We start from the raw sequence: 15859 nt of genomic DNA, 5'->3' as shown, positions 1-15859 counted from the left end.
TGGGATCATGATCCATCCATGGCTGATAACATATTAATTGCCACTGTCAATCTCTGACAGCGGCATTTAATGTGATTGACCTGGAAGTATAGGAGATACCTGTGGTTGTCATAGCCGGATAGCTATGAGCGTCGCCCAGAGGTCGGCACTCATAGTAAGTGAGCATTTCTGCTATTCAGAACAGGGCTGAAGCCCTGCTCGGTGTAGCACAAGCAATCGGAAGATCGCATCTTCTAGTTTCCCATGGAGACTATTGAAGCAGGTAAAAAAGTAAAAAAAAAAAGTTTTTAATATTAAAAAAATAAAAATATGTAAACACTTAAATCACCCCCCATTTCACCCAGTTCAAAATAAAATAATACATTAAAAAAAATACATATATTTGGTATCGCCGCATTCAGAATTCAGAATTCAGAATCTATCAATATATAAAAAAAATTAATCTGATGGGTAAACGGCGTAACAAGAAAAAAGTAAAAAAAAGTCAGAATTACGTTTTTTTTGTCGCCTCTACATTGCATTAAAATGCAATAACGGGTGATCAAAACATCATATTTACACCAAAATGTTATCACTAAAAACGTCAGCTCAGGGCGCAAATAATAAACTCCCACCCAATCCCAGATCCCAAAAAATGGAGACACTATGGGTCTTGGAAAATTTCACAATTTTTTTTTAACAAACTTTGGATTTTTTTTCACCACTTAAATAAAAAAGAACTTATGCAAGTTTGGTATTTATGAACTTGTAATGATGTGGAGAATTGTAATGGCAGGGCAGTTTTAGCATTTGGTGAACATGGTAAAAAAAGAAAGTAAAAAAAACAATTGTGGAATTGCACGTTTTTTTTTGCAATTTAACAGCACCAATTTTTTTCCCCATTTTCCAGTACAATATATGGTAAAATCAATGGTGTCGTTCAAAAGAACAACTCGTCCAGCAAAAAACAAGCCCTCACATGGCCATATGTAGGGAAAAATAAAAAAAAGTTATGGCTCTGGGAAGGAGGGGAGCGAAAAACAGGAACTCAAAATCGGAAAAGGGCCCAGGGGTGACCTGGTTAATATACAGTAGTTATAATTTACAATTTAACAATGTGAACCCAAATGATTAAAAGTGAATTATACAATACAAAATACAACAAGGGTCATAGAATTCACTTTTAATTATGGAAGTATCTTGTTGGTTATTCTCCTAACCCTAATCAGGCTCCTTACATCTTCTTGCCCGACCACTTGCACCAGTGACCCCATTCCGTCACATCTCCTCCAGTCCCTTTCCCCGGCTGTCACCTATCACCTAACAAAAATATTCAACCTCTCTCTCTCTTCCGGTATCTTTCCCTCCTCATTTAAGCATGCCATCATACCTCCATTACTTAAAAAACCAACCCTCGACCAAAACTGTGCCGCTAACTATAGACCTGTCTCTAATCTTCCCTTCATCTCTAAACTCCTCGAACGCCTGGTCAACTCCCGTCTTATCCGCTATCTCTCAGATAACTCTCTTCTCGACCCTCTTCAATCTGGTTTCCGCTCTTTACACTCTATTGAAACTACCCTCACTAAAGTCTCTAATGATCTACTAACAGCTAAATCTAATGGTCACTACTCCATGCTAATTCTCTGGATCTCTCCGCAGCATTCGATACTGTGGATCATCAGCTCCTCCTCACTATGTTACACTCCATCGGCCTCAAGTACACCATTCTCTCCTGGTTCTCCTCCTATCTCTCTGATCGCTCATTCACTGTATCTTTTGCTGGTTCCTCCTCATCTCACCTTCCCCTTACTGTTGGGGTTCCTCAAGGATCAGTCCTAGGCCCCCTCCTCTTCTCTTTGTATACCGCCCCTATTGGACAAGCAATCAGTAGATTTGTTTTCCAGTACCATCTCTATGCTGATGACACCGAATTATACACTTCTTCTCCGGCTATCACGCTTGCCTTTTTAGAAAACACCAGTGATTGTCTTACCGCTGTCTCTAACATTATTATTATTTATTATTATAGCGCCATTTATTCCATGGCGTTTTACATGTGAGGAGGGGTATACATAATAAAAACAGGTACAATAATCTTGAACAATACAAGTCACAACTGGTACAGGAGGAGAGAGGACCCTGCCAGCGAGGGCTCACAATCTACAAGGGGTGGGTGAGGATACAGTAGGCAAGGATAGAGCTGGTCGTGCAGTGGTTTGGTCGATCGGTGATTACTGCAGGTTGTAGGCTTGCCGGAAGAGGTAGGTCTTCAGGTTCTTTTTGAAGGTTTCGATGGTAGGTGAGAGTCTGATATGTTGTGGTAGAGAGTTCCAGAGTAGGGATGATGCGCAAGAGAAATCTTGTATGCGATTGTGGGAAGAGGAGATGAGAGGGGAGTAGAGAAGGAGATCTTGTAAGGATCGGAGGTTTCGTGCAGGAAAGTACTGGGAGATGAGGTCACAGATGTATGGAGGAGACAGGTTGTGGATGGCTTTGTATGTCATGGTTAGGCTTTTGTACTGGAGTCTCTGGGTAATGGGGAGCCAGTGAAAGGATTGACAGAGGGGAGAGGCCGGGGAATAGCGGGGGGACAGGTGGATTAGTCGGGCAGCTGAGTTTAGAATAGATTGGAGGGGTGCGAGAGTGTTCGAGGGGAGGCCACAGAGCAGGAGGTTACAGTAGTCGAGGCGGGAGATGATGAGGGCATGGACTAGGGTTTTTGCAGATTCTTGGTTTAGGAATGTACGGATCCGTGAAACATTTTTGAGTTGAAGGTGGCAGGAAGTGGAAAGGGCTTGGATATGCGGTTTGAAGGAGAGATAAGTGTCAAGGATTACCCCGAGACAGCGAGCTTGTGGGACTGGGGAGAGTGGGCAGCCGTTTACTGTAATGGATAGGTTCATTGGGGGGGTCGCGTGAGATGGGGGAAAGACAATGAATTCTGTTTTGTCCATGTTAAGGTTTAGAAATCTAGCGGAGAAGAAGGATGAAATAGCGGATAGACATTGAGTGATTCTGGTTAGTAGAGTGGTGATATCTGGTCCAGAGATGTAGGTCTGTGTGTCATCAGCATAGAGATGATACTGAAAACCATGATATTCTATGAGCTGTCCCAGGCCAAAAGTGTAAATGGAGAAGAGCAGGGGCCCTAGAACTGAACCTTGCAGGACTCCGACAGATAGGGGGCGAGGTGAGGAGGTGGTGTGTGAATGGGAGACACTGAATGTTCGGTCAGTTAGGTATGACGAGATCCAGGATAGGGCCAAGTCTGTGATGCCAAGGGATGAGAGGGTCTGTAGTAATAGGGAATGGTCCACTGTGTCAAAGGCAGAGGACAGGTCCAGGTCCATCATGTCCTCCCTCTATCTGAAACCGAACCTGTCAAAAACTGAACTCCTCATGTTCTCTCCCTCTACTAACCTACCTTTGCCTGACATTACCATCTCTGTGTGTGGTTCCACCATTACTCCCAAGCAACATGCCCGCTGCCTTGGGGTCATACTTGATTCCGATCTTTCATTCACCCCCCACATCCGATCACTGGCTCGCTCTTCTTATCTGCATCTCAAAAGCATTTCTAGAATTCGCCCTTTTCTTACTTTCAACTCTGCAAAAACTCTTACTGTTTCTCTTATTCATTCTCATCTGGGCTATTGTAACTCTCTACTAATCGGCCTCCCTCTTACCAAATTCTCCCCTCTCCAATCTGTCCTGAATGCTGCAGCCAGGATCATATTCCTCACCAATCATTACACTGATGCCTCTACCTTGTGCCAGTCATTACACTGGTTACCCATCCACTCCAGAATCCAGTACAAAACTATTACCCTCATCCACAAAGCACTCCACGGTACAGCACCACCCTACATCTCCTCCCTGGTCTCAGTCTACCACCCTACCTGTGCTCTCCGTTCTGCTAATGACCTGAGGTTAACATCCTCAGTAATCAGAACCTCCCACTCCAGTCTCCAAGACTTTTCTCGTGCTTCGCCAATTCTTTGGAATGCACTACCCAGGTTAATACGATTAATCCACAGTCCCCACAGTTTTAAGTGTGCGCTGCACCATAAAAACGCATTTCTTCAGACTGGCCTACCGCCTCAATGCATTAACCTAACTATCCCTGTGTGGCCCATTAAAAAAAACTTAAACCATAATCAGGTTCCTCGCATCATGTTCTCATACACTTTATGCAGTTAATTAGCCCTCTGTGTCTGTACTGTTACATATTTAGGCTGTTAACTGGTTCATGCAGCTTTACATGAACACCCGATCCTTATACTATGGCTGGTCCGAACAACGAAAGCAATTGCTACCATCCACCTCTCGTGTCTCCCCTTTTTCCTCATAGTTTGTAAGCTTGCGAGAAGAGCCCTCATTCCTCTTGGTATCTGTTTTGGACTGTAATCATTGTTATGCTGTAATGTCTATTGTCTGTACAAATCCCCTCTATAATTGTAAAGCACTGCGGAATATGTTGGTTCTATATAAATAAAATTATTATTATAATTATTATTAACCCTCTAGCAGGGTTTGTACATCGCTTTTGGATCGCCCCCATGGGGCCGTGGGGTACTCGGTAGGGTTGAGCGACTTTCACTTTTTTAGGATCGAGTCGGGTTTCGCGAAACCCGACTTAGTCAAAAGTCGAGTCGAGTGTAATCGTCCGATTATCGCCAAAAGTCGGGGATCGACCGAAACACGAAACCCAATGCAAGTCAATGGGGAAGCATAGTCGGCAGTGAGTGGAGGCCAGGAAAACACCTACAGTGCCCATTGTAATGGTAAAAATATCCATTCTTGTTACAGAAGCTTGTCAATCTTAATTTACTTTATAATAATAGTTAGGCATTGGAAATTGGGGGTCATTTGGCTAAAGTTGTGGGGGGTAGGGCTGGTTCAATTTTTTAGTGGGGCCAGGAAACGTGGACTGCATCACGGCGGTGGAGCAGTGAGAGGTAAGTATTTCAACTTTGCAAGTGCTGTGATCCAGAGCAAGCAGGGGGGGCCCACTCGTTGGCATTGGCACTGGCACAGGGCCCCTCAAAGTACGGCGGTGTGTTTGCACAACGGGGGCGCTGTCATGATTCCCAATGGCAGGGACATGGGCAAAAACGGACTAGCTCTAGGAAGATGGTATCTCAGGTAACCGCGATGCTGAACCTAACACGCAAATAAAAGTAGCCAGGGGGTGTGCCTACGTTGTATCCCTAGACACCTCGCGCCAGCCGGAGAGCTAACTACCCCTATAAGAGGAATACACAGACCTGCCTTGCCTCCAGGGAAACCCCAAAAGTTATAGTAGCCCCCCACATGTAATAACGGTTAGGTAAGAAGAAAACACAAACGCAGTATGAATATAGATTCAGCAAAGTGAGGCCCTCTGACTAGATAGATGAGAATACAAAAGAGAACTTCGCGGTTATCTCAAAACCCTAAGCAGCCATCCTGAAACCACCTTAACTCTGTTATCAACTCATGACACCGGAGTAGTAATTTCAGATCACTAGAGCTTCCAGCAGCACGAGAAATATAAATGCATGCTGGACAAAACAAACACAAAAAGCCAAAGATTTCAACTTAGCTGAATTGCAGACTTGGAGCAGGTAGCAAGCAACAGAGATGCTCTGGTAACATTGATTGCCGGCACTAGAGTGACTGAGAAGCCAGACTAAATAGGAAACTCCCAATTTCCTGATGAAAACAGGTGCACTGGAAACACAAGACCAAAGTCAACCAGTACCACCAGTAGCCACCAGAGGGAGCCAAAAACAGAATTCACAACAGTACCCCCCCCTTAAGGAGGGGGCACCGAACCCTCATGAGAACCACCAGGGCGATCTGGATGCGCCCTATGAAAGGCGCGAACCAAATCAGAGGCATGAACATCAGAGGCAGTCACCCAAGAATTATCCTCCTGACCGTATCCCTTCCATTTAACCAGATATTGAAGTCTCCGTCTGGAAATACGAGAGTCCAAAATCTTCTCCACAACATACTCCAATTCACCCTCCACCAGCACAGGAGCAGGAGGCTCAACAGAAGGAACAACCGGTACCTCGTACCTCCGCAACAACGACCTATGGAAAACATTATGAATGGTGAAAGATGCTGGAAGGTCCAAACGAAAAGATACAGGATTAAGAATCTCCAAAATCCTATAAGGACCTATGAACCGAGGCTTGAACTTAGGAGAAGAGACCTTCATAGGGACAAAACGAGAAGACAACCACACCAAGTCTCCAACACGGAGATGATGACCCACACGACGATGACGATTAGCAAACTGCTGAGTCTTCTCCTGAGACAACTTCAAATTGTCCACCACATGACTCCAAATCCGGTGCAGTCTATCCACCACAGAATCCACTCCAGGACAATCCGAAGACTCCACCTGACCAGACAAAAAACTAGGGTGAAACCCTGAATTGCAAAAGAAAGGAGAAACCAGAGTAGCAGAACTGGCCCGATTATTGAGGGCAAACTCTGCCAACGGCAAAAAGGCGACCCAATCATCCTGATCAGCAGACACAAAACACCTCAAATACGTCTCCAAGGTCTGATTAGTTCGCTCCGTCTGGCCATTAGTCTGAGGATGGAACGCAGATGAAAAAGACAAATCAATGCCCATCCTGGCACAGAACGCTCGCCAGAACCTAGACACAAATTGAGATCCTCTGTCAGACACGATGTTTTCCGGGATACCATGTAAGCGAACCACATTCTGAAAAAATAAAGGAACCAACTCCGATGAAGAAGGCAATTTGGGCAAGGGTACCAAATGAACCATCTTAGAAAAACGGTCACACACCACCCAAATGACGGACATTTTCTGAGAAACCGGGAGATCCGAGATAAAGTCCATAGAGATGTGCGTCCACGGCCTCTTCAGAATAGGCAAGGACAACAACAATCCACTAGCCCGAGAACAGCAAGGCTTGGCCCGAGCACAAACATCACAAGACTGTACAAAGGTACGCACATCCCGAGACAGGGAAGGCCACCAGAAGGACCTGGCCACCAAATCTCTGGTACCAAAAATTCCAGGGTGGCCCGCCAACACAGAAGAATGAACCTCTGAGATGACTCTACTGGTCCACTCATCTGGAACAAACAATCTCCCAGACGGAGAACGATCAGGCCTATCAGTCTGAAACTCCTGCAAAGCACGTCGCAAGTCTGGGGAGACAGCAGACAAAATCACTCCATCCTTAAGGATACCCGTAGGCTCAGAATCACCAGAGGAGTCAGGCTCAAAACTCCTAGAAAGAGCGTCTGCCTTCACATTTTTCGAGCCCGGCAAGTATGAAACCACAAAATTAAACCGAGAGAAAAACAATGACCAGCGCGCCTGTCTAGGATTCAGACGCCTGGCGGACTCAAGGTAAATCAGATTCTTGTGATCAGTCAAGACCACCACCTGATGTCTAGCACCCTCAAGCCAATGACGCCACTCCTCAAATGCCCACTTCATAGCCTAGAGCTCCCGATTACCGACATCATAATTTCGCTCGGCGGGCGAAAACTTTCGAGAGAAAAATGCACATGGTCTCATCACTGAGCAATCGGGACTTTTCTGCGACAAAACCGCCCCCGCTCCAATCTCGGAAGCATCAACCTCAACCTGAAAAGGGAGCGAAACATCAGGCTGGCGCAACACAGGGGCAGGAGAAAAGCGGCGCTTAAGCTCCCGAAAGGCCTCCACAGCCGCAGAGGACCAATTGGCAACATCAGCACCCTTCTTAGTCAAATCAGTCAGAGGTTTAGCAACACTTGAAAACCCAGTTATAAATCGACGATAGAAATTAGCAAAGCCCAAGAACTTCTGAAGACTCTTCAGGGAAGTAGGCTGCGTCCAATCACAAATAGCCCGAACCTTGACAGGATCCATCTCAACAGAAGAAGGGGAAAAAATATACCCCAAAAAGGAGATCTTCTGAACCCCAAAGATACACTTTGAACCCTTTACAAACAGAGAATTGGACCGCAAAACCTGAAAAACCTTCCTAACCTGTTGAACATGCGACTCCCAGTCATCCGAAAAAATCAAAATATCATCCAAATACACAATCATAAATTTATCCAGGTATTTACGGAAAATATCGTGCATAAAGGACTGAAAGACTGAAGGAGCATTAGAAAGACCAAAAGGCATTACCAAATACTCAAAATGGCCCTCGGGCGTATTAAATGCAGTTTTCCACTCATCTCCCTGCTTGATCCGCACCAAATTATACGCACCCCGAAGATCAACCTTAGAGAACCACTTTGCCCCTTTAATACGAGCAAATAAATCAGTCAGTAGTGGCAAAGGATACTGGTATTTGACTGTAATCTTATTCAACAGGCGATAATCAATACAGGGCCTCAGGGAGCCATCTTTTTTACCCACGAAAAAAAAACCTGCTCCTAAAGGGGATGAGGATGGACGGATATGTCCCTTTTCCAAGGACTCCTTAATATACTCTCGCATAGCAGCATGCTCAGGCACAGATAGATTGAACAAACGACCCTTGGGAAACTTGCTGCCCGGAATCAAGTCTATAGCACAATCGCAATCCCGGTGAGGGGGGAGAGAACTAAGTTTAGGCTCCTCAAAAACATCACCATAATCAGACAAAAATGACGGAATTTCAGAGGGAGTAGATGAAGCAATGGAAACCAAAGGTACTTCCCCATGAGCCCCCTGACATCCCCAGCTTAACACAGACATTGTTTTCCAGTCAAGGACTGGATTATGAGTTTGCAACCATGGCAATCCAAGCACTAAGACATCATGCAAGTTATGCAACACAAGGAAGCGAATCACCTCCCGATGGTCAGGAGTCATACACATAGTCACTTGTGTCCAGAACTGTGGTTTATTCCTAGCCAAAGGTGTGGAGTCGATACCCTTCAGAGGGATAGGAACTTCCAAAGGCTCTAGGCTAAACCCACAACGTCTGGCAAAGGACCAATCCATAAGACTCAAGGAAGCGCCAGAATCCACATAGGCATCCACAGTAATAGTTGATAATGAACAGATCAAAGTTACAGACAAAATAAACTTAGACTGTAAGGTGCCAATTGCAAAAGACTTATCAACCTTTTTTGTGCGTTTAGAGCATGCTGATATAACATGAGCAGAATCACCACAGTAGAAGCACAACCCATTTTTACGCCTATAATTCTGCCGTTCACTTCTGGACAGAATTCTATCACATTGCATAATCTCCGGTGCCTGCTCAGAAGACACCGCCAAATGGTGCACAGGTTTGCGCTCCCGCAAACGCCGATCAATCTGAATAGCCATAGTCATGGATTCATTCAGACCTGTGGGCGTAGGAAACCACACCATGACATCTTTAACGGCGTCAGAGAGACCTTCTCTGAAATTCGCCGCCAGGGCGCACTCATTCCACTGAGTAAGCACAGACCATTTTCGAAATTTTTGACAATATACTTCAGCTTCATCATGCCCTTGAGAGAGGGCTAGCAAGGCCTTTTCAGCCTGTATCTCCAAATTAGGTTCCTCATAGAGCAACCCCAGTGCCAGAAAAAACGCATCCACATTGAGCAGCGCAGGATCCCCTGGTGCCAATGCAAATGCCCAATTCTGGGGGTCACCCCGCAACAAGGCAATAACAATTTTAACCTGCTGAGCGGGGTCTCCAGCGGAACGAGATCTCAGAGAAAGATACAATTTACAATTGTGCTTAAAATTCAAAAAGCGAGATCTATCTCCAGAAAAGAACTCAGGTATAGGGATCTTGGGTTCAGACATAGGAGCATGTTTCACATAGTCTTGGATATTTTGAACCTTAGAGGCAAGAGTATTAAGATTAGAAGCTAAACTCTGGATATCCATTTCTCAACAGCAGAGATCTGAGCCATTCAGGGGTTAAGAGGAGAGAAAAAAAAACAAAAAAACAGCAGATTGCAATTATGGCTAGACAGAACCTCTGAGTAAAAAAAAAAAAAAGGGTCAGAAACTTCTTTTTTTTTTTTTTTCTCCTTCTTTAGCCAATACCTTTAATACATTATGGCCGGCAATACTGTCATGATTCCCAATGGCAGGGACATGGGCAAAAACGGACTAGCTCTAGGAAGATGGTATCTCAGGTAACCGCGATGCTGAACCTAACACGCAAATAAAAGTAGCCAGGGGGTGTGCCTACGTTGTATCCCTAGACACCTCGCGCCAGCCGGAGAGCTAACTACCCCTATAAGAGGAATACACAGACCTGGCTTGCCTCCAGGGAAACCCCAAAAGTTATAGTAGCCCCCCACATGTAATAACGGTTAGGTAAGAAGAAAACACAAACGCAGTATGAATATAGATTCAGCAAAGTGAGGCCCTCTGACTAGATAGATGAGAATACAAAAGAGAACTTCGCGGTTATCTCAAAACCCTAAGCAGCCATCCTGAAACCACCTTAACTCTGTTATCAACTCATGACACCGTAGTAGTAATTTCAGATCACTAGAGCTTCCAGCAGCACGAGAAATATAAATGCATGCTGGACAAAACAAACACAAAAAGCCAAAGATTTCAACTTAGCTGAATTGCAGACTTGGAGCAGGTAGCAAGCAACAGAGATGCTCTGGTAACATTGATTGCCGGCACTAGAGTGACTGAGAAGCCAGACTAAATAGGAAACTCCCAATTTCCTGATGAAAACAGGTGCACTGGAAACACAAGACCAAAGTCAACCAGTACCACCAGTAGCCACCAGAGGGAGCCAAAAACAGAATTCACAACAGGGCGCCTCCCACCGGCAGCGACACTTTTGCGTACTCTGAGGGGCCCTGTGCCAGTGACTGTCCCTGTGTAAGGTGGTATAGTATGTGGGAAGGGGAACCTGACTTTCAGCAGGGTCAGATTGTGGCTGTGTAGCGTGCAAGGGGAATGTAGTGGTCTGGGTCAATGTACCACAAGACTCATCTAGCACTGGCTGGGCAATGGGCAGGATGAGGAGGAAACACAGATATAGGCCCAAATAATAAAGTGGGCTAAATGCAGTTCAAAATTGGTAACAGGACTAACCAGGCGGCATTGCTTTGTTCAGTCAAGTAGAAAACCCAGGAGCGGCAGACACGGTTTTAAGGGCCCAACCACACTAGTAGGCCCAATGCAGTTTAATATTACAAATATAGGCCGAAAGCCTGAAGATTGAAGCTCAGGAAAATAACACAGGACAACACCAAGGTGCGGCAGACATCGTTACTAGGCCCAACCAAAGTAGTAGGCCAAATGCAGTTTAATATTTAAAATGTAGGCCAAAAGCCTGAACATTGAAGCTCGGGAAAACAAAACAGGAGAAAACCCAGGAGCGGCAGACACCATTTTAAGGGCCCAACCACACTAGTAGGCCCAATGCAGTTTAATATTACAAATATAGGCCGAAAGCCTGAACATTGAAGCTCTGGAAAATAACACAGAACAACACCAAGGTGCGGCAGACACCGTTACTAGGCCCAACCAAAATAGTAGGCCAACTGCAGTGTTATATTAACAACAACAACTTAATGAGAGCCTGAAGATTGAAGCTCAGGCAAGTAAACCTGGAGAACACCTTGTAGTGGCAGACACTGTTAGTAGGCCCCAACCAAAATAGTAGGCCAACTGCAGTGTTATATAAACAACAACTTAATGAGAGCCTGAAGATTGAAGATCAGCTTTGTTCAGTGGAGAACACCAAGGAGCGGCAGACACCGTTAGTAGGCCCCAACCACACTAGTAGGCCAACTGCAGTGTTAGATAAACCACAACTTAATGAGAGCCTGAAGATTGAAGCTCAGCTCTGTTCAGTGGAGAACACCAAGGAAGCGGCAGACACCGTTAGTAGGCCCCAACCACACTAGTAGGCCAACTGCAGTGTTAGATAAACCACAACTTAATGAGAGCCTGAAGATTGAAGCTCAGCTCTGTTCAGTGGAGAACACCAAGGAAGCGGCAGACACCATTAGTAGACCCCAACCACACTAGTAGGCCAACAGCAGTGTTATATTAACAACAACTACTTAATGAGAGCCTGAAGATTGAAGCTCAGGCAAGTAAACCTGGAGAACACCTTGTAGTGGCAGACACCGTTAGTAGGCCCCAACCAAACTAGTAGGCCAACTGCAGTGTTATATAAACAACAACTTAATGAGAGCCTGAAGATTGAAGATCAGCTCTGTTCAGTGGAGAACACCAAGGAGCGGCAGACACCGTTATTAGGCCCCAACCACACTAGTAGGCCAACAGCAGTGTTATATTAACAACAACTACTTAATGAGAGCCTGAAGATTGAAGCTCAAGAAAACCAAACAGGAGAAAACCCAGGAGCGGCAGACACCGTTAGTAGGGCCCAACCAGACACGTAGGCCAAATGCAGTTTAATATCTGATAACATAGGCCGAAAGCCTGAAGATTGAAGCTCAGCTTTATTCAGTGGAGGACAACTGTAATGGGAGACAGACACAATAAGTAGGCCTAAATAAGTAATTAGGCAAAATGCAGTTCAAAATTGGTAAGTGTAGTACACAGGTGGCATAGCGTGGTTCAGAGGAGGAGGGCATGTGTAATTAGTGGCTCTGACACACTAAGTAGGCCTAAAATAAAAAGGAAGGCTATATTCAGTTCATAATTGGTAAAAGGAGTACACAGGTGGCATAGCTGGGTTCAGCGGTGGAGGACAACTGTTGTGAGAGTCTGTCTGACACAGTTACTAGGCCCAAATAAGTAAGTTGGCTAAATGCTGTTCTAAATTGGTAAGAGGTGTACACAGGCCGCCTAGCTTTTTACAGCGGGGGACAGTTGTAAGTGTAATGTGTGGTGCAGACAGACAGACAGACAGACAGAGGCCTACAATAAAAAAAGGTGGCTAAATGCTGTTCAAAACTGCTAGCAGGACAAACCAGGCGGCCTAGCTTGTTTCAGCGGGGGACAGTTGTAATGTGTGGCACAGACAGACAGACAGACAGACAGAGGCCTACAATTAAGAAAGGTGGCTAAACGCAGTTCAAAACTGCTAGCAGGACTAACCAGGCGGCCTAGCTTGTTTCAGCGTGGGAGGACAACTGTTAGGAGAGGCTTACACAATTACTAGGCACAAATAAGTAAGTAGGCTAAATGCAGTTCAAAATTGGTAACAGGAGTACACAGGCGGCATAGCTTTGTTCAGTGGAGGACAACTGTAAGGAGTGGACTGGCTGAGACAGACACAGGTAGTAGGCCAACAATAGAAAGTAGGCTCTATGCAGTTTAAAATAGGTTACAGGGGTACACAGGCAGCATTGGTGTGGTCAGCGGAGGACGATTGCAAGGAGGGACCGCAGACAGACTTCCTAGGCCTAAAATAAAAAAGGAGGCTCTATGCAGTTTAAATTAGGCTACAGGGGTACACAGGCAGCATTGGTGTGGTCAGCGGAGGACGATTGCACCGAGGGGCAGACACAGTTAGTAGTAGGGCCAAAAAAGGAATAGGCAAAATGCAGTTAAAAATCGGTTACAGGAGTACGCAGGCGGCCTAGCTTTGTTCAGTGGAGGACAACTTTAAGGAGTGTCTGACACAGTTAGTAGGACAAAATAATAAAGTGAGGTTAATGTCTGGCAAAAAAAAATTTAACAAACAAACTGGTGGCATACCTAGGTACAGGGGTGGGCTCTTCTGCTGACTTGTAGACAGTGGTAGTTGGCGCAAAGTATTAACTGGTGTAAATGTAGGACAGGGCACATGAATATTTTAACTAGCATCAATCATGTCAAGAAATTGGTATTGGCAGTGCCATTGAAGGATTTAACAGCACAGACTAAACAGTGGTGGAGCAGTGAGAGGTAATTTTGCAAGTGGTAGAGCACTGTTTGAGCTGGGGGGGGGACACTCTCTCGTGGGCGGCGGTACTGGCCCAGGGCCCCTTATGTTACGACGGTGTGTCTGACGTTGGGTGTGCACCACCACCGCCAGAGACACTTCATTGTACTATGAGGGACCCTGTGCCAGTGCCGTCGCCCAAAAATGGGCACACCCACCTGTTCAGCCAAACGGCACTCGCACGGGTGCTTGCGCCAAGTGGTGTCCACGGCCCCATGGGGGGAGTCAGCCCATTTAGGGAGGTGTAAAAATGGCCCATGCTGGACATAAAGCAGCTGCAAATGGAGACATTGGAGCAGTCATTAAGACGAGTCCAAAAGCAAGATATTTTTACAGGACAGCTAGGTGTCAGCAGGGGAAGGTGGGGCAAAATAATTAGAAATCCATGATTGGTTCATTTTAATGAAGGTTAGATCATCCACATTTTGGGTAGCCAGACGAGTCCTTTTTTCTGTCAGTATTGAACCTGCAGCACTGAATACTCTTTCTGATAGCACACTAGCAGCTGGGCAAGCGAGCTCCTGTAATGCATATTCTGCCAATTCAGGCCAGGTGTGTATTTTGGATGCCCAGTAATCAAATGGGAATGATGTGTGAGGGAGAACATCGATAAGGGAGGAAAAATAGTTGGTAACCATACTGGACAAATGTCTCCTGTCACTTTGAATTGATGCTGCAGTACCTGTCGTGTCTGCAGTCATTGCGAAATCACTCCACAACCTGGTCATAAAACCCCTCTGTCCAACGCCACTTCTGATTTGTGCCCCTCTAACACCTCTGCCATGTTGCCCCCTGCAGCTCGTGTGAGAACCCTCACCGCCACCGTGTGCTGGGAATGCCTGAACCAAACTGTCTACAAGAGTTGCTTGTTTGGTAGTCAATATTTGCTCAAGGTTCTCATGTGGCATGATATTTTGCAATTTCCCCTTATAGCGTGGATCCAGGAGGCAGGCCAACCAGTAATCGTCATCGGTAGTGTTGAGCATTCCGATACTGCAAGTATCGGGTATCGGCCGATACTTGCTGTATCGGAATTCCGATACCGAGATCCGATATTTTTGTGATATCGGGTATCGGTATCGAAACAACATTAATGTAAAAATGTGTAAAAGAGAGAATTAAAATAAAAAATATTGCTATACTCACCTCTCCGACGCAGCCTGCACCTTACCGAGGGAAGCGGCAGCGTTCTTTGTTTAAAATTCGCGCTTTTCTTTCCTTTACGTGAGTCCCGGCTTGTGATTGGTTGCGTGCCGCCCATGTGACCGGGACGCAACCAATCACAGCAAGCCGTGACGTAATTTCAGGTCCTTCAGGATTTTAAAATTACGTCCCGTCTTTGTGATTGGTTGCGTCGCAGTCACATGGGCGACGCAACCAATCACAGCAAGCCGTGACGTAATTTCAGGTCCTTAAGGATTTTAAAATTACGTCCCGGCTTTGTGATTGGTTGCGTCGCAGTCACATGGGAGACGCAACCAATCACAAGCCGTGACGTCACGAGAGGCTGGACGCGCGCATTTTAAAATGGGCGCGTGTCCAGCCTCCCGTGACGTCCCGGCTTGTGATTGGTTGCGCCGCGATCAACCAATCACAAGCCGGGAGGCTGGACACGCGCGCATTTTAAAATTTTAAAATGCGCGCGTGTCCAGCCTCCCGGCTTGTGATTGGTTGACCGCGGCGCAACCAATCACAAGCCGGGACGTCACGGGAGGCTGGACACGCGCCCATTTTAAAAAGCGCGCGTGTCCAGCCTCCCGTGACGTCACGGCTTGTGATTGGTTAATGGCGGCCATGTTGCCGGGACACGGACCAATCACAGCAAGCCGTGACGTAATTTCGTCACGGCTTGCTGTGATTGGTCCGCGTCCCGGCAACATGGCGCCGTGACCAATCATAAGCCGGGACGTCACTGGAGGCTGGACACGCGCGCTTTTAAAAAAGCGCGCGTGTCCAGCCTCCCGTGACGTCACGGCTTGTGATTGGTTAATGGCGGCCATGTTGCCGGGACGCGGACCAATCACAGCAAGCCGTGACGT

The sequence above is a fragment of the Ranitomeya variabilis genome, chromosome 2, assembly GCF_051348905.1.
Source record: "Ranitomeya variabilis isolate aRanVar5 chromosome 2, aRanVar5.hap1, whole genome shotgun sequence".
Classification (NCBI taxonomy): Eukaryota; Metazoa; Chordata; class Amphibia; order Anura; family Dendrobatidae; genus Ranitomeya; species Ranitomeya variabilis.
The sequence above is the reverse complement of the archived record's forward strand: the minus strand, read 5'-3'. Positions refer to the sequence as shown.